At 38.9% G+C, this 23,156-nt stretch overlaps 1 protein-coding gene across 1 annotated transcript in view; it reads left to right on the plus strand.

The window, feature by feature from the left end:
- Positions 1 to 6,743, plus strand: part of NMBR (neuromedin B receptor) — a 33,003-nt gene extending 26,260 nt beyond the window's left edge. Inside the window, exon 4 of the transcript XR_013181387.1 lies at positions 5,699 to 6,743. The gene's annotated coding sequence lies outside the window, so the exon portion shown is untranslated. The remainder of the gene's footprint in view (positions 1 to 5,698) is intronic.
- The last annotated feature ends 16,413 nt before the right edge of the window (positions 6,744 to 23,156 follow it).

The raw sequence follows: 23,156 nt of genomic DNA on the forward strand, positions 1-23,156 counted from the left end.
ATCATCCAAAAAATTGTTCTTAAAATATAGATTATTATCCTACAGAAACCATTTTGAAAACAAAAAATTATTTTTGGAGAAAAAAGCTTGAGCTTAACAAACTAATCTAAGTCCACATCAAATTATCTTATAGGAAATGCTAATCAGGTAGGTAATTAATTGTTAACATTTCCTGTTAAACATTAAAAAATAAGGAATGTCAGCATTTTGTGACTCCAAATTTCACCAAAAAATATTAGAGCATGAGTCAAGAAAGGCCATTTGTTTAGGCCTCTTTTTCTTTACTGTTTTTGACCCTCCTGATCCTCCATCGTCTTGTACCTTATGTTGTGCCTTATGTAGAGAGAGCATGAGGATCTCTGCTCATGAAGATTTCTGGTCTAAATTCTAGTCATATAATTAATTAGAAATCTCAGATAAAATCCCTTAAAGGCATCAAAGAAAAATGGTGGAGGTAAGAAAATAGTCTGGATCTCTGTGTTATTTTGTTGTTGTTGGGGATTTTTTTAATAAATTTTATTTTAATGGATTCACATATAGCTTAGAGATATTTGTTAAAACTTCATTTTAAGTCTGGAATATCTAGAAGTCATGAGTTTAGAAGTATTATTTTGGGCTCACATTGGAGTGAGTTCAAAATAGGAAACCTTATTTTGTATTTTCTCTGAACGTTTTTTTTGTACAAAGGAATATTAAGGTGATACTGGTCTTCCTGAAAGATTTTCTCTTTATCTTTCCACCAGAAACTCTCGGGTCCTGAAATATAACATCAATTTATATATGTTTATTCTTAGCAATGTAAAGCCATAGTAAATATATAGTAAAATAGACATTCTTATATAACTTTATTTTAAAATTTTTCTCAAAGACATGCAAAGAAGCCATGCAATTCTAATGTACATTAATAGGAAATGCATATAAATATAGAGAAAACAATAAGGTAGTTCTTCAAAGTTCTTGTAGATTATAAATCAGATCATATGGGACTGAGTATCCATTGCACTACCTCAGCAGTTACCTCAATTTCAGTATAATTGGGTTCTAATTAAATTTTACTTTTGGAAAAAGGCAGCTAAAAATTAAATCTTAAGAGCTTTATGTTTCAAGCTGAGAACATGTTGGCAAGTGTTCATAATAAGCCTGTTGTAAATCCATTTATTCATCTCATTTAGCTTCTATAATTCCCACAGAAGCACAAAACTAACAAAGAACAACTAAAATCCAAAGTGTCCTGTGTGATGCTTTCCCTTAGGATTGTCTTAAAAATGGAAATTGCTCCCAAGAAAAGAAATTATGCAAAAGATATCAATAATTTCTTCTTGAAAATATCACATTTTATGTAAGAAAACCCCAAATTATAAACCTTCTAAGAAAAATTACAGTATTTCTTATATCCAAGCAAAAATGCAGAGAAAAATCAGATATTTTACTAATGACAGAGATTTTCTGGTTTTGAGGAGAAGAACATTTCCATTTAGCTCAGTTGGTCAGTGCTAACTATGTGCTGGTTGTGGGTTTGATCCCCAGATGGGCCATTCACCTAAGAGCTAGACTTATGATCTTTGTGAGTCCAGCCTAGACTATTCTGTGATTCTGTGAACCCAAACTGCCCAGTTGAAGCTCCCTGGCATAAATCTTAAATCTAGGGAACTGTTTGGCAGTCCCCATGCAGAAGTGATATGTGTAAAAATGATATGTGTAAAATATATATATCCAAAAGTGATATGTGTCAAGTCATGTATACTGTGAATTTTACTAAAGAATTGTCTTCATATTTAGCAACATTATGTATAGCTTTTATTTAATGTGAAAGATATTGGTACGAACAAGCACAGCACAGAACGTCAGAAAGCAAAAGTGCTTATTCCATCAGTCTGTCAGGTGAAAAGAAAGATATTTTCTGACACAGCCTAATATGAGACACTGAACGAGGGAAGCCATGGCACATCAAAACACTTCAGTGTTTTCCCAGAGTTTGCACTACAGCAGAACTAAGAGAATGTTTCAATGCAAAAGCAGTTTCTCTTCTTACTGAAGCAAGAATATACACAGCAGGTATAGTTCTTGGGTACACCCTTCAGACAAGTCAGATAGATTAAAACTTTCCTTTTTTGTAGCTGTCTTTCATGTAATCCTGCTGGATCAATGGCTGCATGCAGTACTCATAAAGAATAAGAGAAAATGTCAAGTCTGTGACTTCTACATTCTCTTGTGCTTTTGAAAATGCAGCAAACAATGTCTGCTAAGTGAGCAGAAAATACCTCAGGGGGTGTAATCAATGGGAAAAAACTCATTTTGCAATGCATGTGCTTTTGCACTTTTTTGCTAAGTGACAAATAGGTTTGAAATGATACAAAATTGTCACAATCCATAATTTCAGGGAACCAGAATAAATCTCATACCTGATACTGCTGAGTAGACACTTCCATAGGGCTGCTGTGGGCTTCTGTACCCTTCAGAGAGTGTGTTTGTTGCCTTATGGCATAGGTCAGAAGCAGGAATGGATAACAGCACCGGACTCACCATGAAAAGGCACTTGACAAAACCCCACAAAATCAGATCACTATCAGTCTTCTGATGAATCAATTAAGATATTAAATGTTAAACATGTTAATTTAACGTAACAAAGTTAAAGTAAAAATTAAGAGTGTGCTTCATCTGGCTGTAATTATTCATCCAAATGCAGTCTAGACATGTCTTCCAGGATTGGTGTTCATTTTACTTGCAACCCACTCCACCTGGCATAGATGTGTAATTCACCTTCTACAGAGTGTGTTGCTCTGATATACAGAGTCTATGCCCTCGTCCAGCCTGAATGCCTGAATATTTATACAGTCCTTTAAAAGAAAGGTGTTTGCTGGGCACTCATAAGTGAGACCACTTTGTTTTCCATACATAGTCCTTTCTCAGTATAATCAGAAGTTCTGCAGAAAAGAAGGTGGAAAATCCTTCTTGCTTTTGAAGACTCATTAACAGAAGAATCTCATAATCTGCAAATCATGGTGCTCTGCCAGGACAGAAAGGCATAACTTCTGTAAGACCAGTGCTGAAAGCAGAAGTGGTTGAGTATCTCAGAGAACACTGTATCACTACCATAGTGCATGCTTCACTGATAACCCTAAAAAAGCTCCCTTCCATGTCTGTGTAAGAGTTTGATCAGTCAGTCCTGCAGCCTTTCCTGTGCAATTCAAGAGCTGCTCAGCATGCCCAACAAGCTGAGCATTACATGTGCTCTTATGAGGGTGCTACAGTGGCATGCTCACCCAGAAGGAGGAATTCCTCTGTATGGGATGAGGAAATAATGAAAGATGACAATAGGTGCTTTTATACCTTCACTCTCCTAGTCACCCATCTAGTCTTGAAAGATGACAATAGGTGCTTTTATACCTTCACTCTCCTAGTCACCCATCTAGATGTGTGACAGTGCAGGTCACTGCTGAGAAGTTCCATTAGTGCAGTGTAAGGAACACAGACACAATAATTACACAGAATTGTAGAATGGATTGGAAGGAACCTTAAAGGCCATCTAGTTCTAACCCCTGCTAAGGGCAGGGAACCTTCTACCAGAGAAGAAGCCCCTAAGGTTCCTCAAAAGAGGAGACATTATTCTGAAAACCTGACTTGGTTTCATTCTGGACTTAGAGTCCAAGTGGAAGCATACTTCAAGGATCTCATTGTATTTTCTTAGGTTATGGGGAATAAAACAAGTTGATGCTATACATGCCTATCTTCCTGCAGCCATAAGAAGCTGATTGAGTTAAGGGTGTCATGAAGAAACAGGAAAAATAGCGATACGTCATTGGGGATTTTGGACAGAGATGGAGCTTCCTTTGCTTCCCTTCAGCAGGCATTTTTAAGTGTGTATTGCAATGTAATGCACACACAGACTTTCCATTCTGTCAGGCATTCTGATTGTTCACACCATGATAAACATCTGGACAATTTAATATGCTGCAGTTTGTGCTGTAGCTGTTAAGAGAACTATTTTTTATCTTCCTATTTAAATTCAGTAAGTTTTTCAACTCCACAAGAGAAAGAAAAAAACCCAAGCTAGAAATTAATCTTTTATACAGTAATATTATGATAGAAATGCTTTAAAAGAAAGAAAGGAGGAATATGATAGTCTCAGTCTGTTTTTACACCCCCAGGTTATGGCAATAAATAATATTTGGCTTTTCCTCTCCTTCCCCATTCCAGTGCCAAAGTTAGTGTTGCTCTTTCTGGAAAAAACTCCATGGTGCAAGTAAGAGGACAAACTTACTGTCACCATGGTGGGAATTGAAGACAGAACATTAATTTGAAAAATTAATGGTTCTCATAAGATTATAACTTTATGGATGGAGAAAGGAGGCATCTGAGGCCAGCCTTTAAGTCTTAAGAGGTAATATATGAAATTTCACAGGCTATGCAGAACTAACTATACCTCCAAGATGTTTTTGGTGTTTAGGAAGGAAAATTCCTGAAACTGTCTACAGCCTTCTGTCTGTGATGTGCTGGAGGATGTAGCAAGTACCAGAGTCTTGTGATGATATAGGTAGGACTTTCACTCAGGCCTGAAAATTGGAAAATGCTTAAAAATACAAGACATTCTTACTGCACCAGTAGGCCTTCTAGGAAGAAAAAACATACAAAAATATTAAGGCTGGTCTCAGAAACTTACCACACAGAAGGAGTTTTAGTAAAAAGGGAACTTCTCCTTTTAGCCATTTTTTATTAGAAAAAAAAAAAAAGAATGGTAGGTCTTTGTGGTAGGACCCTTACTGTGATCTAGATGAGTGCTTTATTAGAAGTATGACAGAGAGAGAGAGGAAAGTACCTGAGAAGGAAGGCAAAAGGACCTTAAAACACTATTATTTACTTTTAAAAGTAAATCCCAGCACCCTGTATTGACTGAAGAGGTCCTATATTTGTTTTAAAAGCCTTACTGAAATAGGACACTGTTACTTTACTGAGACCAGATAAAGGAAATTTCAAGGGCAGATCATGCCTGGAAAAATTCTCAAACTATTGTAGCCCCAAAGAAGATTGAGAAGCATCAGGCTCCCAGTGCATGAATGTGCCTTTTGTGCTGACTGAGCCAGCCTGGTCTTGCTGCAAAGAAAACAGCCTGAGGAGAACTGGCAACCACAGTACATGTCCCATTGCGGACACCAGCTGAGCAGTCTGACGTAAGGACAGTTTGTACTCAGGGCTCTCAGGCATGCAAGATATGATGGTAGCAATGTGCTGGTGCTCTGGTCCCTCCTGGAGCTGTGTAGTTAGGCTAAGTAGACCTTATACTCCCTAAACATATTCTATAGCTTGTCTTATACACATATCGAAAACTGCTGATGGATACACTACACCTCCACTAAATCCTTCATATGTACACCTGTCAGTCACAGGCTCTGTCTCTGGGCACAGTTCAGCAGAACAGAATCATGGCCCATGACAAGAGTCCAAACACTCCTTTAACACACACACACACACATAGAGACATGAAGTACTAGTAATAATTAATGCTAAATGGATTACTGTGACGGTGGTCACAGGGGTTTGCAGGTGAAGAGAGAGATGAGAATGTTGACTCCATGATCAGAAAGCTTGATTTCTCCAGCTCCCTTGTAGAACCCCTTCAATACTGGAAAACTGCTATTTTTCTCCAGTTTTACCTTCTCCAGATTGAATAACTCCCAACTCTCTCAATTTTTCTTTGTAGGAGAGCTGCTCCAGCCTGCTGGTCAACTTTGTGGCTCTCCTCTAGACTCAGTACAGGAGGTTTAAATTATTCTTAAGTTGGGCCTCCAGAGCTGGACACAGTACTCCTGGTGGGATCCCTCAAGAGCAGAGTAGAGGGCAAGATCCCCTCCCTCGACTTGCTGGCCATGCTGCTTTTGATGCAGCCCAGGATCTGGGTGACTTTCTGGGCTGCAAATGCACACAGCTCATGTCCAGGATCTTATCCACCAGCACCCTCACATCCTTCTCAGCAGGGCTGCTCTGGACCAGTTCTTCCACAAGTCTGTACTGCTATCAGTCCATGACCCAGGTGCAGGACCTCACACTTGCCCTTGTTTAACTTCAGGAGGTTTACACAAGTCCATCTCACCAGCCTCTCAAGGTCCCTCTGGATTGCATCCTTTCCCTCCAACATGTGGACTGCATCATGTAGCTTGGTGTTGCTGAACTTGCTAGGGGTGCACTCAATCCCACTGTCCTTGCTCCTTACAAAGATGTTAAACAGTGCTGGAAGAGGGCAGCCTTTTCTTGGCATGATGTGTTTTAAGATGTGTCACCTATTTTATTTCCTTTCCTTTCGCCAGCTTCTCTATTTTTCCTGTAAATATGTGTACATGCAGGACCTTTGAAGGCTTCCACTCTTTCTTGGTGTTTTAAGCATTAGCAGAATGAAACTAGTGCTAATAAAAATAATATCATGTTATCTATTTCTTAAATCAGACTGTAACGTTAGAAAAATATTTTCAGTACATCCTACTCAAAATACCTGCTACATAACTCTTATTCATTTCTATAAATGCTGGTAAATAAATTGGTTACTTTTTATGGTCTCTATTAGTCTCAGTGATTTAACATTCCAGAAATCACACTGAGGGTTTGAGAGCCTGAATTTTGCCTCTCTTGTGGTTTATTTCTATATGAACATTTTATAAACTTAGACTTACTGTCTCCTGCACTGAGCTGACAAGTAGATGTACCATTAAACCATATAAGGATTAATTTATGAAATATTTTCCTTCCCCCACCCCCTTTCTTGGCATGGTAAATGAAATCTTAGAACAAAAAATGTTGCTATTAACAATGCCTCAGCTTTCACTTGAAAAATATCTTTGATGAATTGACAAAAAATGTGTTGCTTGATTTGTCATTCCCTATCTATAAAACTATTCTATTCAGCTGTTAAAAAGAGAAAAAATAATATGCAGAAAGGGGGTTATTATGTAAAAAAGAAGGGGGAAAATCAGAAGCCTAGTCCCTAGTTTGCATACATTAACCTTAGTCCTCTCCCCTAAGTACAATACTCATTACCTAAACATATAAAAAATTTTTTTTCCTCAGACGAACCTTGCATTTCCACAAACTGCCAAGCAATTTCCTTGTTCCCAGACTTCATGCTCATTCAGCTGTTACCCTATCTGTAATGACTCTCAGGAAGAGGGTTGATTAGTACGTACTATGGTAGTTTTTAAAATTAAGGCTTTTTCCCCAGGAGTGAGAATTTCACATTTTGGTAGGAATCCACAAAGGATTAAACTTTTAGTTGACGTAGCTGAATAGGATTTGAAGTTACTTAATCCCTAACAACTGGCCTCTCTATCTTTTTGCCAGTTCACTTCCCCAGAACAGTATTTCATAATCAACCTCAATGTTTTTGTTTTCAGAATTTTTTGATGTAGTACTTTTAAGCAGAATTGTTGCTTTTTACCAGTTTTCGGCAGACATTCTGGCTCTGCAGAAAAATAATATATTTTGATGCAGATTTCCAAAGTATTCATGTACTCAAAACTGACCAAAAAGGTGTCCAAATCTATGTTTCTCTCTAGTAATTAATGCTCTAGCTGTTTCCCTAAAGCCAACTCTTTTGTTATGCTGATGTTTTTCCATCAATATAAGCAATGAGAAGATTTTTCTTGGGAGGAAGAAATGAAGAGTCAACCCTGTAAAAAGAGTAATATTCCCTGTTGGGCAAAGGGGTGCTCTTTTGGTGTGTCAACAGCTGAAGCGGTCCAGCTGGAGAAAGATTGTCCTTCTCGGACATCCCGGCTAGATATCCAGCACCGCTAGCAGTACGGGGGCACTATCCCGATCTCCGTGGTTTGGGACAGCACCTAAGGCAAACACTCTGTGCTATGACAGCAGTGCTACCTTGTGGTACAATGTGGCTTGGCTTGTGGCTACAGTCAGAAAAAGAAAGTGCTCTCCAGCTGCAGTGAATCCCACTTTATTGGGTCCCAGTGGAACCAATGACCGAAGAGGAAATTGGGGAGGTTGAAACAGCTTATAAGGAGGGAGGGAGACAGGGGAGGAGTCGGTCCTCTGGCGAATAGAGTTTTAGAGGGGAGTGGGATACAAAAGATTGACTTAGGGAGAACACCAATGGGGATAACTTGAGGGTGGGGCCCTGGCCCCTGAACCAATCACTCGACGCTCCAGCTGGAAGTTTCTAGAGAGAAGGGTGGGAGCGCTGAATGATGGACAGGGCACTGGGGGGGGGGGATTTGAGAAAGGATACATTAGTCTCCAAGACAGCTGGGGAGGAGTTGGGATAACTGGCAGCACAAGGGAGGGAGGAGAGAACCAGGGCAGAACCATTACATAAAAAGGGGAAAAGGAACAGTCCAACTTGTACAAACACAACGCAACAAACAGCAATGTTATGGACCAAAAGTAGCTGTGGTTTAGTCCATCACTCATGACTGAAGTGACTGCAATTGTCTAAGATACACACAAAGACTATTGTCATCTTTGAGAGGAAGTATTCCCTGAATGCCCTTTTAGGGATTTTCAAAATCAGAAAAGCATCACAATGGGCACTAAGGTAGTAAGTAGACAAGGAGTTAAAACTTACACAGTGACATTCAACACTGAATGTTTTTCAATAGCGTACTCTTCCAACCTACCAGCTCCTCTGGGGATTCACAATGAAGTTAAGTCTGATAATTCTTCAATTAGTTTTCTGATTAACATGCATATGACATGCTCTCATCTTCCACCCTTTGCTTTAGCATGTGTTCCACTAAGCCTGTCAGAGGAGCCAATAATCCTAGCAGAGTATGGACCATGAGCAGTTTCCACACATTGTACTGAATCGTAGATCCTAAATCTGAAGCAAGAGTTGCCTGCTGGAAAAAAAAAAAAATAGCAATCTGCTTGTGACCATCTTGGCTTGGGTAAATGACAAAAGTGAATGGGAGAGGAAGGAAAGAATGATTAAGTGTCTAAAGTTTCCAGCATTACTTAGAGTGAAGTAGGTGTCAAAAGATAGACCAGCTGTGAAGAATAGGGAGATGCCAAGAGGCTGTCACGCACTCATGGGAATACGAGAGGACACACAGGAAAGGTTGGGATAGGCAGGGTCAGCCTGAAGGTAAGGAACAGGCAGCAGTGATATCTTGGAGACTGGAACCTGGGTTAGGGGAAGCTGGAGCTACCTGGTGAGTGTGTCAGTAGCCTGCTGTCACATAAGCCTTTTGGCCATGCAGAAGCTCTCACAGCTTCAAGGAAGACAGCTGCACTAAGAGATAATGACTCTGTGATAAAACCATGCAGCACCTGTGCTACTTCTGGCAGCTGCTGTATCAGCTTGATTAATTTTCAATTTACTGTATACTGTTTTCTGGGGAAAAGATCTAGCTGGGAAGCAAGGAGGAAGGTTGCTTATTTCTGGGTCATGCTGACACATGCAGCACTCTCTGGAGTCTTCATCCCCTGGAAGAAACTAGGAAGAGAGGAACACCTGATATCTTAATTTTCTAAAAGTGATTAAATATGTTGATTCTAGCAGTGGATACTGTCATCTCTCAGTATATGGTCAATGAAAATCAGTCAGCCCAAATCCTCCAGGACCCATGCTCCAGGGAACATCTAGGTATTTTCCGCAACAGCTTCCATGACATAGGCAGAGAAAGTACTCCTGAGACTATCTTTTGAAGAGTCAGGCTCAAACAATGAATAGGACAGAAGCCTTGTGTGCCTTTGCTGAAAGCTCCAGATGCTGGTTCATTGGCAGCTGCTCACTGTCACTCTAAGTTTTTTATTATTTGCAGAACAAATTGGTTGTCCTTCAACATATGTCTGCCTAAAGAACACCTGCCAGACAATTAGCAAATTGATAGCCAACAATTTTTGGGCAGTGTGTTGCAGGGTCTCTAACATTTCAGCTCATTTTTTTTGAGGCAGTACAAAGTAAGAGAAGGCTGCTTCAGATGAAAAACTACTTTAAAGCTGTTCTAGGTAATGTCCCTGTCACTCCCAGTTGCAGTGCAGGAAGGGGTCTGGCACAGAAGGGCAGTGTAGACTTATCCCAGAGCTGTATTAATGATTTTGCAAGGAGAACTTTCTGCCTTCATGGGCGATGGACTTCATCTCTTAGTAATGAAAATATACATTTTCTTGCTCTATTTCACTCTAGGTATTTTATTAATTTATTTATTTTCCATGGTGGACACTCAGTTGTGCCCCAAGGCAAAACCTCCTGTTAATGATGGCCACTGAATAGCATGGACCAGCAGAGATGAAATGTCAGTAGTTTTTGCCTGGTAGGGTACATGCTTGGTTTCCTACCATTCTTTACCACAGCCTGCTAACTCATGTGAGAGCTACAAGAATGCTCTTCCATCACTGGGATTAGTTGCTCTATTTCAGCTGCCACACCATGGAAATGCCTTTTTCAAGCACCAAGGAACTTGAAATTGAAAAGACAGTTTAGGCATTCTTTTCTTGCTGAATTGCTTGCAGGTGATGACAGAAACATGAGCATCTTCAGTAATGTGGTAAGAAAGAGCTAAACTAAGGGATGTGCAGTTGTAGAAAAGAAGGGATGGTTATAAATGAAGTATCTTTCATTTAGATCTGAATATGTAGATCCACTTTGATGAGTTAACAAAATCTATTGCCTTTTCAACACAGTATTAGTTCTTAATAATATTAAAGGCATTTGATTTCTTTGACTGGGAAGAAAGCCAAACCTAATCACAGGCACTGTAAATACTGGTCTAATCTCTTTCTCTGATTTATTTTCCAAGTATTAGTACAACAATATTTCTATGCATTTCTATTTCTTTCTATGCATTGCCAACACATGACAGAACAGTCCTCCAGGAGGTAGATTATTTTATGTTCAAAAAAAGATTGCTGCAACTACTCTTCTAATCTCCTGATTCATTACAGGGACACCATGTGGGTTTTGAGAGCATGAGTTACTGTTATTACAATTATTGTAGCCAAGAGTGAACAGAAAAAAAAGAAAGCGGGGGAAGAATAGTAGAAAGAGGATAGAGAAAAAAAATACAGAATCATTATAGTGAAAGGAAAATAAAATCAATTTAAAAAATCTGTTTTATCTAGTCATCATAGTCCCTTTACAGATAATAGACTGGTATAATTTTATGGGAATTCATGCACAAGATTAAATCCCAAGGAAGAATGTCTTGCTTAAACACATTTAAAGAACTTTGTTAGCTTCCAAAATTTTTAATTGTTAATAAGTGATCTAATGAATAGCTCTGGGGAATAATTTGGACAAGTTAAAGGAAAAGCAAAAAGAAGAAGAATTGAGCTCAGCTATTTGTTCAGGTCACCGGCACACAAAGTAGAAATCACAGCCCTAATATAGGCATCTTGTGCAGATACATTCTTTAATGCAACTCATGGCTAAACAAAAAAAGAGAGGGTTGATCCCATCTGTCTCACCCATCCTTCTTGCTCTCAGTATTCCCTTCTAGTGTCACAATTTCATTTTAAAGCAACCTACTCCCAAGTATTTTATGCTTTCCTGGGAATTTATTACATGTTTTGTTGTTTTGTATGGTATATCAACTGTTAATAATTATAATCTACTAATGCAAAATCATGTTCTAATGTTGTGTAACACAATTCCTTGATACCATCTTCAATATACTGATTTATTCCTCTATATTAACATATGTTTTTAACTTAAATCTTCATAGTTCTTCTTTTAAATAATCTTTTGACTTAGTTTAATGTTATTGGTGTTAGAATTCTGCACTAGCATTTGTTAAGACTTTGGCTTTGCAAGCTAACAAAACATGAAAAATATCATTTTTAAGGACTATATTGAAAAGACCTATATGCTTATGTACATGTATAATTACTATGATGTCTATAGAATATATTTATAAAAAGAAAAGAATCAGTGCCTGTTTAAGTGATAACTCAACTGGTGGTATAAGCATAACTTCTTTCACTAATTTCAGTTTTGCAGGTGAAATTTGTTCACAGCTCAACAGAGTAAACATTGGGAGTGGTTTCTTTAGGTGACTTCTGTAATCAGGAATGCCAGGTGAAAATAAAAAAAATCAGAATAATTTCTGACATATTAAGTATGGCACAGGGTTCAAAGACTGCTACAGGCAACAGGGTGAAGGGATTATTGTATGAGGTGAATTTAATGACACTGTCACAACTGGCTTCAGAATTCTGCAGTAATTATGATAACTGGGATAAAATAAACCAAATGACAAAAGCCACATGTACCTGCTCATGTTTCAGTAGTGCAATATATAGGTACATGGTTAATGGTGGTGCCAGCCTCTGCTATGGCAAGTGATGTTCCCCCAATGGCCAAGATGCCACACAGCAATGATTCAACAGGTTCTGCAGATGGGATGGGCTTCTCTTCCACTGACACCTTCTTTCCTAAGAGACAGATAGTAGTACCTAGATATTTTCTTGGTTGTAAATATATGCTTGTGTATCACTGTTATGTAAATACAGTATTGCCATTTCAGTGTGTACTCAATGTATTAAAAAAATCATAATTTATTTTTAAAAATATTATTTTTCAGTTGTTTTATACTGACTGGGAGTATACCTACTTGATTTCTTCTAATAATGGATGTGAAAAAAATTAGGCCTATTTCAGTGTGAATTTTCAAGGAGAAAACAGGACTTTTAAATATTACACATCTGTGGTCTTATTACATGTTCATAGGAATTTATTTCAAGCACTGAGCCTAAATATAGTATTACAGTCAAGTCACAAATTAAAGACTCTACAGTGATTAGGACACCTTTTGTTGCAGATGTTGGTAGCCTGTTGTACCATGATTTATCAGCATTCATGCTTAAGGACATCTCTCATGATCAGTTATTTTTGTCTTAGATAATTTAAACCTATTTTTCTGTACAGATGAAGAATAAATGATATTAAAAAAATTCACTTTAGGAAGACATAATTTACAAATTTCACAGAGTTGCCTGCATTAACAGTATTAGCTTTACATCCAGTGTATATCTATGAAGTAACATGTAATTCAAGAATGAAGTGAACCAGAGTTTAACTTAGGGAAATTAGAAATAATTACTCCACAAAAGCTGAGGTTCAAAGACCTAACTTGAATATTTCAGGCCGGAGAAGAGACAAATCATCAATTTTGCATTGCAGGTGCTAAATGGATATGTTTGACTTAACTATCACCCACAACAACCTATCAGCTCAGTGTGAAAGAAGTGCCTTCACCTATAATTTCATCTGTACTATATTTTCCTGAAAGAGTGTCACACAAAGAGAAACATAAGGATCTGAAAATTAACAAAAAAGATAAAACAAAAGTGAATTTATAAGGTTAGTATGGGGTGTAAGGAAAACCTACGTGATCACTAAGACAGAAAAAATTATACAAATGTATTCCATCAGATCCCACTCATAAAATATTGTCTAATTAATGGAAAATAAAGTTTTCATAGCTGCTGCCACTGTCTAAGTTTTCATGACACCGTTTTTTTTCCCAAAAGTTACAATACTCAGCTGTTGAGTGACAGGGATTTATTTCTCATCATAAAAATGGAAAAAATTCTTGGGATGTAAGAAGAACAGTACCTCTCCCTGATATTGTCCTAGTAAAATAAATAAAACAGGAAGACACAGCTCATACCTTATTATATTTTTAACTGTACAGTATATTTCCACTTCTAATGTTGGGTGACCAACTCTATCAAGAACTTTTTTCCCAACTAATTTGCATATTTACTGGAGTTTTTGAACATTTATACAAGTAGTTAGCCTTAAATGAACGAGAAAGAACTTCATTAAAAGTAAATTTCCAGACAAAGAGGTTTTTATTCCGTGAAATATACTTCAATCAAATCCACCACTGAACAAATCCATTATGGATCCCTTCCAACTCAGCATATTCTATGATTTATACATTCCAGCAAGCTTTGATCCCTTCCCTTTGAGAAAGTTGGAAACAAAGCCTTCTGGTAGGCAGAGTTCTCTTTCTTCTTTTACTGTGGACTGCAACGGGCCTGATGAAGTATCATAATTCAATATATTTGGGTCTCTGTTCATAGTTAATAAGCACCCAGGCTAGTTTAGAAAAAGGATTAAGTTGCTGCCTACATACCTCCTTCCTAGCTCCATTATTTAATCTGGAATAATCAGTCTCCAAAGCATGACTTACTAATTGGGAAAACTAGGAAACACTAAGAGCTACTAAGAAGAGGAACATGCCATCCAGCAAGGAAGGGTGTTACCAGTGCTAGTCCCTTCCACTATTGATGGCAAAACACTTGGAGATGGGAAACAGTATAAAATGGAATGAAGTATTTCAATTCCACAGCCACTCTTTCATCAAAGAACATACTAGAAATATTTTTTTCATAAGCAGCTTGCTATTGTAGTACTAGCAATTCCCATGTTGACACTAATTGAGGTTTCATAGGACTACTGTCAACAATATTTTGTCAAGTAGGAATAGATAAAATTGGTCTGATTTTCAGCCCTTTCAATGAGGCCCATTTCACGTGTTAAAATCAGGTTACAGAGAGATGCCCCTGCCTGAATTAAGGTGCAAAGGTAACCATATGATGACAAGATACAGATTTTATTTAAGATAGATTTTATTTAACAAGAAATGTGAGGGAGAGAGATAGAAAGAGGAAATAATACTAATAATAGTAATAATAATATCAATTTCTTGATCTTATTATTCTTATTTTTCTTATTATTTTTATTATTATTATTCTTTTACTTCTTTTAATTATTTCCTGCTATTACTACTATTTTTTCTTATCTTATTCTTATTATTATTGCTTTTATTATACTTATTCACATTTTCATTCTTGTTCTTTTTCTTCTTCTTCTTCTCCTTATTTACTATGACTAATTTTTTTTTACATCATGTGATTCTGATTCAGATTCTGATTATTTTTCTTTTTTTATTTTTCCTTTTTCTTATTATTCTGATTTCTATTCTTCATACTTTTATTTTTCTGTGTTTTTTTTGGGGGGGGTTATTTTGTTTGTTTGTTTGGGTGTGGGTTTTTTTATTTTTTTATTTTTTTCCTACTACTGTTTCTTAAAACCAACTTCTATTTGGTTTGGATGAATTGTGTGTGTTGCAGTCCTGCAGTGTGCAGCGGGGTACTGGGAGCAGTACCTCCTGTATATGCCCATTCCTCATGGATAAAATCCCAAAGGATCACATGTAATCCTTTCAGGAAGAGAGGAAATGGCTTTAGATTCCACTAGGAGAGGTTCTGATTAAATATCAGAAACAATTTTCCCTGTCAGAGTGGTCAGGTGTTGGAAGAAGTCGCTCAGGGAGGTGGTGGAGTCACTATCTCTGGAAGTGTTCAAGAGCCACCTGGATGTGGCAGCTGGGGACATGGTTTAGGGGTGATGCTGGTGGTGCCAGAGTCATGGTGGGAGTGATGACTGTCAAGGTCTCTTCCCTCCCTGGTGACCCTCTGTGATTCATTACTGAGCCACCTGGCACCAACCCATGGGTGCTGGTTTGGGGCAGGCCACATGGGTAACACTTGGTCTTGGGGAGGCCCGCTTGGGGTGATCCAAAGCAGCCAGGGATTGCTCAGCCTGCAGGGACATGTCCAGGCAGAGGAAACCTGTGTGGCTCCCTCAGGATGCTGGGCAGGCTGCACACCAGCCACCATCTGTGGGGCCCAGCCTGGCACTGGCAGTGGGCACTGATTTTCTGGCGGTGCCGCCAGGCAGGGGCAGCAGAGGAGGCTGTGTGGTGCCTGCAGCACTAGCCAGAGGTGGGAGGGACGTTTCTGAGGGGAAGCTGGCAGCTGGCTGAGGTCCTGGGCTCCCAGCTGGGGAGCTGAGGGGCTGGGGCAGCTGTGCAGGCTTTGCCTTCGGATACTTCCCAGTAGATACCGGCATCTCCAGGGGCCAGCTCTGGCTCACTTGCAGGCTACTGTTTCCTATGGAACACTTTTTCGTAGCTACCAGACCAGCATTTCCCTGGGATGGCTCTGGTTCCATTTGGGAATCTTCCCAGTAGATACCAGCATCTCCTGGGGTTAGCTCTGGCTCACTGTAGGTTTCCTCTTGGGGCACTTGGTGGTAGCTATGAGACTCTCCCGGGGATAACAGTCACTCACTGCAGGACTCCCCTTGGGACACTTTCTTGTAGCTACCAGCATCTCCTGTGGAGAGCTCTGGCTCACTGCAGGCTTCCCCTTGGGATACTTCCAGGTAGCTACCAGCATCTCCTTCAAGTCAGCTGTGGCTCACTGCAGGCTTTCTTTGGGATATGCTCCAGTATCTACCAGCATCTCCTGGGGACAGCACTCGCTCACTGCAGGCTTCCTATTAGGAAACTTCCCAGCAGATACCAGCATTTCCCTGGGACAGCTCTGGCTCACTACCCGCTTCCCTTTGGGACACTTCTGGTATTGACCATCATCTCCCTGGGTCAACTCTGGCTCATTACAGGCTTCCCCTTACAGCTATCTACTGCCATTCCCTGGGGACACCTCTGGCTGACTGCAGGCTTTTACTTAGGATACATTCTGGTAGCTACGAGATTCTCTTGGGGTCAGCTCCCGTTTAATGCAGCTTCCTAATAGCTACCAGCAGCTCCCTGGGATGTCTCTGGCTCACTACAGGCTTCTCCTTGGGACACTTCCTGGTAGTGACCAGCATTTCCCTGGGACATTTCCGGCTCACTGCAAGATTCCCCTTTGGATTCTTCCAGGTAGCTAGCAGCATCTCTGTGGGGAGTGCTCTTGCTCACTGCAGGCTTCCCCTTGGAAAACTTCTGAATAGACACTGTTCTCTCCTGGGGACAGCTCTGTCTCACAGCAAGTTTCCCCTTGGGATACATTCTGATACTTCAGAATGTATACCTTCTGACATGAAGTGATATGTTCAGCATTTCCCTGGGGTCAGCTTCTGCTCCATGCAGGCTTCCCCTTGGAAATTTCCTTGTAACAACCAGCATCTCCTGGGGTCAGCTCTGGCTCTGTGCAGGCCTTCCCTTGGGTCACTTCTTGGCATTTGTTGCTTTCTCCTTTAGATAGCTCTTGACCTTCTGCCTCATCCAACTGGGAAAGCTCAAGCTCGCCAGCCAAGGCGGCTCCTTGCTGTCTTCCTGTGGCAGTACTGTGGGGTCCTGTTTCTGCCTCCTCCTGCTGCTCACTGAGGGCGTGCGCTCCCAGGGGGCTGGGAGGGCAGCAAGGGCTGTGTGGGATAGAGATCTGGGTCTCTTCCTTTTATCCTTGAGCTGCTGTTTCTAGTTGTGCAGCCATGCTCTGCTCCAGGTCCCTGTGTTCTACTGGCTGGCAGCCAGATGCCTGAATCTCCAGCACAGCCTTGCTCACGCTAATGTTCCACAGTAAGTCCAGCAGAGCCTGGCTGCAGCCTGGGGTGGGAATGGGCTCTCTGTCCCTGCTGATGGCACCTCCTCACTGAGGGCAGGGAATTTCCTTCTACTATACCTTCTTCAGCATCATTTTATTCTAATTGTTATTCTGATTCTGATATTCTTTTATTCATTTCACGACATCCCATTCTCCCAAGCACACACACACTTTTTTTTTGCAAGAATAGTTCACTTGTTTTCTTTAAAGGGGGCTGGAGAGGTAGAGACTGTTTTTTGAAGGGAACTAGACATGTTCAAAGGAGAAGCAAGGTCTTAAACAGACACAAACTTGCCTTTTGGGAAGCCTGTTGGTGAGTAAACAAACAGCTAAATGCAATCCTACTTGCAACATGCCTAAGGGAACATCTGAAAGGGAAAGCATGCATAACCCACATGGGAGCACAGAGATACAAAATCACATGTTATCTGATTGTTCTAAGTGTATTCATTTTGTTCTTGTTCTTTTCTGTTACATCCAAGCACTTTCTATGCTATTCTTTTCTCCTGAATCCTATTTCATGTTCTTGTATTAATTGTGCAAATAGCCAGCAGCACCTTTGTAGAAGGGGCCACAATGTTTAAATTTTTTTATTGCAAAGGAATCTCCAATGAAGACTTTTCCAGGCTTAAATAATACTGTCTCTTGGGGTGAAAAAAGACATGTAGCAGAGACGCCTGAAATCACATTAATTGAGAAGAACTTTAAAAGCTGGCTTTTAGTTTTTGAAGTCAGTGTTCTATAACAGAAAATTTAACCACTTATATTTTGTCTCTGATAAAGAGATATAAATTCTTACTTTAAATAATGGATGATTACAGTCATTGTGGCTCCACAATCTGCCTTGCCAATGAATACCATTGACCAGATGTTTGATACACTGGTATTACTAAGCTTTCCTTCTGCTATTTAAAGTTATGCTGGATTATACTTAATTACATTAATCAGTGTAGTTCTATTATCATCTCCCTTAATTACAAAATCTTGACTTCTCTGCTTGAAAAATTGCCGGCTGTGATCAGGCACCTGACAGCTTTTGAAGAAGAGTGACCTTTAACATGAAGCCAAAGAGGATGTTTGCTCTTATTTATGCTTGGGTGAAGTTCAGCTCATGTGCTCTCAGATTTCTTTCTGAGAAGGAAATTTGTGTTAGACACAAACACTCTAGCAATGTTTTCTGATACTGTAGAGCTTGCAGGTGTTATGAATCTAAGTCTAGCATCAGGAAATAATTCCGATACCACACATGGCTGTTTTAGTCATCAGCTTTTCTCATTTTGAGTTGAAGATTTCACCATCTTCTGATGGCTAGACCTAGAATCTAAGCTGCTTCAAGCTGCTTAACAGATACTACAAAGAATAACTTAAAACATTTTGAATATTTTGGAATGTAATATTAGATCTCAAATTATGTTTGGATTAGGTTCATTTCTCCCTGTTGTTAAAATAGGGAGAAATAGTGTATTGTCACTTATTAATACAGCCTTTCCTTTCCCAGAGATCCTTGGAGCATGCTCTACTTTCTTCTGCATGATGGCCTGTAACAAATAACTTTTCTCTTTCAGACAAAAGTCCATGTTATCACTTGGTAACACCAGAAAGAGTGCTACCACTTTACCATATGAATACCCAGTTCTTGCTTCCCTAGCCCCAGGGGAGGAAGGATGAGGGAAAGCGAGTGTCACGAATGTGAGCTCCTGTCACTTCAAAGTCCGTGTTTCATTAAGGCAGGGAATTTAAACTCTTCCTTTCTGCTTTGAAAAGCATTTAATTTGCCATAAGTTACACTAGCAACAGCACTCCAGTGTGTGTGGCTATATGAGCAGAAAACCTAGAGTTCTGAGGGCTCCAGTTCCAGATTTTGTCAACTGTTTGCCTACTAAGAAGAGGAGCAAGCCACATATCCTCAAAACATGCAGCTGCCTTTGCATACTCACATAGTTCCTGGCAGTAAGCATCATTTAGATTTTTGGGGTGCAGTCTTTTCATTCTAGACTGATGCAGTAACAAAATCATACCCCTCCATTTTCAGTAACCTGGCAAACTACCACATCATTTTGCAGTTACAGTATCTTTATTTTTTTTTTTCCAAAAATTCAATCAGTTCAGAAGATTTAGATATTTTGTGAGTTTTATTCCCTAATCCATGGCTTCAAGCACTTTAGTTAGATTATATCAGTATTGAGTATATCCGACAGTAGCACAAAATGTTGGCTTACAAAATTTATATGGAAGCAATAGCTTATTTCTATTTTTGCTCAATTTTGGGGTTAAAACATAAAATATTAGAAGGTTTTCTTTGATATATGACTGACCTTTTTCTAGTAGTTTTATTTTCTAGAAAATGAAAACAATTTCAATTTTTCTTTACTTTCTTGCACCTATTTCAGCACCATAGTTATTTTCTTTCTGTTTCTAATTGTAAAGAAAAAAAAAGAAGAAAACAATGTTTGAAGTGTCCTTTTTATTGAATTATAACAAAATATTAAGTACAGTGTCTTCTTGTTTTATCTTGATGAAATAATCTTTGTTACACTTCAACACAGGAGTTTGATAAAAAATGGTATTTACTTTAGGAATAACCACGTATATTTTTTGTTATTATCATCAAAAAAAAAAGCCTAATTCTCTTCAATTTTAAGACATTGTTCTCAGCAAGAGACTGCAATATCACAAAGAATGATCTCCTGGTGAGAAGAAGCAAAAGACAGATTTCTCTCAGCAAAATGCAAATTAATTTCACAGGGTTTTGCTCAGCACAGTAAAAGGAACCATAGCAACATAGGCAAGCATATACATTCAAAAGCTGTTGTTGACTGATACAACTGAGACAAAAATTAAAGGGCAAAATCAATAGTGATCAAAGTTTGCAAGCAAAGATGTGATCATCATTCAAATTTTGTACTTGGATTCAGAGCTCATACAAAATCAGGTATAAAGGTCACAGATAAGTAAATTTGAAACCTCTGGGTTGCATTTCTACTGATATAACAAATTTTAGTAACTGGAAGGGTGCCTTGTGAAATGCAAGTCTTTGTACAGTGTGTAGGATGTTTGGTGGTAATTTCCCCAGTTCCTGGAGATTCAGTGAATTAGAAAGACAATCTACTGTGCTGGTTGCTGCTGCATATATTACACTGATTAACAATCCTGATCTTTTTCTGTAGCTAGCCTGTCATGACACCAGCATTAAATGCTCTTTTACTTCTCCTGCAGACCTGACATTATTTTGTTTGGAGAGTCACAGTCTTCTTGGGAATAATAACAAAAAAATTCAGACTGGATTCAATCCATAAAGAAGCGATGGGAGACAATTTTATTAATGCCAGCCACTGTAGCCTCCTTTGTGGGAAAAGAAAACAGAAAAAACTCTCCAGAAGCTAAAAAATCCCCCCAGAGTATATCTGTTTTACAATATATAGCATCAATTTGAATTGAGATAATGACTTTGGCTGATAAAGGCTCTGTAAAACACAAAGCCTTTGAGTAAGCAGTTTGATTTGTACTTTATGATCTTCAGATTGAAATCTGGCATTTATGCTCAAGATAATTAGATGAGAGCTGACCTGAAGCTCTCAAACCTTGTCATTAATAAGAAATAAGAGGTGAATGGAGTACCTAGTGCAAGAACTTCCATTGAAGATTTTCAAGGAGTAGTTTTCAGTGCAGCATGACTCAATATACTCATCAGTAACCAAGAACCAGATTAAAAAAAATACCACTGTACACATTAGACAAAGAGTCTAGTGGTATCCTTATTTATCGGGGGAGGGAACTAGAAAATACAGGGCTTTACCTCTGTAAATGGTTTTTTTTCCTATGGAAGGAACACACTGGATCCCATGGCATTCCACATTTTTAGAAGGATTGTGAAAATTTGCACATAAGGAAGGTATAAGACTAGAAGTGATGAATGATCTGTAAAACATGTCTTCCAAAGAATTGAAGACTTAACTTTTTTTTAGTATGTTTAAGGGAAGTAAGAGAGGCAGTGTGATTCAGTTGTAAAAGTATCTTCAGGAGAAGAAAATGGTAGGTATTTTAGGATTTTTCCAGCTCACTTAAAAAAAAGTAATGAAAGTGAATGTTCTGGACTTAAAGCTATATAATTTAGATGAGGGAAAATAAGTACATTTTTCAAAAGTCATAATTGCTCAATTAGCCAAACCACCAAGATAAGCTCTAAATATTAATGAGAACAGTATTTTTACTATCACACTTATTCTTGAGATCTTCAAATGAAGTTTGAATTACTTCTGAGAATACATGTTGGCTGAATTCAAATTACTGAGGTTAATATGAAAATAATGGAGAGAAATTCAAGATACACTAGAAGTCAAAGAACAGGCTAGTTCTTCCTAGCTTTCAGGTTTTTCATCAGCATTTCCAAATCCACCTTTTTAAGCCAGTATACTGTGTATTCAGTAGCAATACATAGAACAGACATAATGGGTATGTGTGTGTGTAAATTAGTAATGGTGAAAAGGGGAAATAGGTTTCTGTACATCTCCTGCAATACTCTTCTCTCAACTTTTCTTTCTGCCTCCAAAAAAATCTCATGGTCATTTCCTAACAGTCAGCTTACACTGAGAAGGATTTATCTCAGAAAGATAAGGAAGGTTGATTGAGTAATACTTAGTAATATGGTTTTATGTTTGAATTACCAGCAGCACTTGCCAGTTCAACTGATCAATTCATAAAGCTTATTGAAGGAGATGGGCAAAGGCTGCTTCCATATACAAATATGTATGTAAATATCCTCCAGCTATATAATCTGGAGAGTGGTAACACACCCCACTAATTTCTGCTGCAAAATGCAAAGCCTGAGCAGATGGACAGTCAGAACATCACTGTAGCTGACATCAGGACTTTGCTTATAGCACTGGAATTGTGACTGTGTCTTGCTGAGCAAAATATTTGCAGTGCAGAGTGAGCTTGTATTCCCTCATGCTTTTAAATCAGCCATGGGCAGTCTTTTAAAATTTTTTTAAAAGCACAGTTGCATCATTTTAAGGCTCTGATTTTCAAAACAACAGCCTAGAATTAGAAAACCATACTAGTCAAGCAAATACTCCTTCATGCAGAAGGTTACCTCATTTTTTTAGTAACTGAAGGCTTTGAACAGATAGAAGGGAACTCATTTTGCAATGGGCAAACCTGAGCAGACTGGGAGCAGCCAGAGATACCCGGAACATTTGTGCAGCTGTGATGAAACCTTCTGATTAATTTAGTATCTTCAGAAGCAGCAGATACCATGGATTATTAATGCTCCTGAAAGCATGCTTGTGGTACAAATGGAGACCAAGGCAGGGAGTCCCTAATTTATCATTGGACCTAAGCTCACAGGGTGCAGGCACAGTGCCTGGCAGGTGTGGGAGGTCACATCCAGCAGGAGGTGATGTCTGGAGGCAGGGTGTGTTGGTTCAGAGGCAGTCTTGGGCACACAGAGCTTCCAGGCTGTCAGCCTTGATGGGTCAAGTAATGGTAGCAATGGTATGAGGGGTCTGCTGGCACAAAACTCGTCTGGGAAATGTTACCTCATCAGGGAGCTATACTGAAGCATTAACTAAAGCAATGTACCACTTGAAATCTGGATAATTTTGCTGAAACTTCCCTCCTAAATGCCTGTGCATGTAAAATTGATTGTTTATGATGCAGCTTTTACATGAGAATGCTTTGTTATCACATGCTGTGTCATGTATATGTTTTCTTTCTAGATCAGTACCAACAGTATTTTTTTTCAAGCTAATTTTCCTTGCTTACCTTATTTTTCTTTCCTGTTTACCTATAACAGCTATTTCCAAGCTGTT

This window comes from Agelaius phoeniceus, chromosome 3, assembly GCF_051311805.1.
Source record: "Agelaius phoeniceus isolate bAgePho1 chromosome 3, bAgePho1.hap1, whole genome shotgun sequence".
Taxonomy (NCBI): Eukaryota; Metazoa; Chordata; class Aves; order Passeriformes; family Icteridae; genus Agelaius; species Agelaius phoeniceus.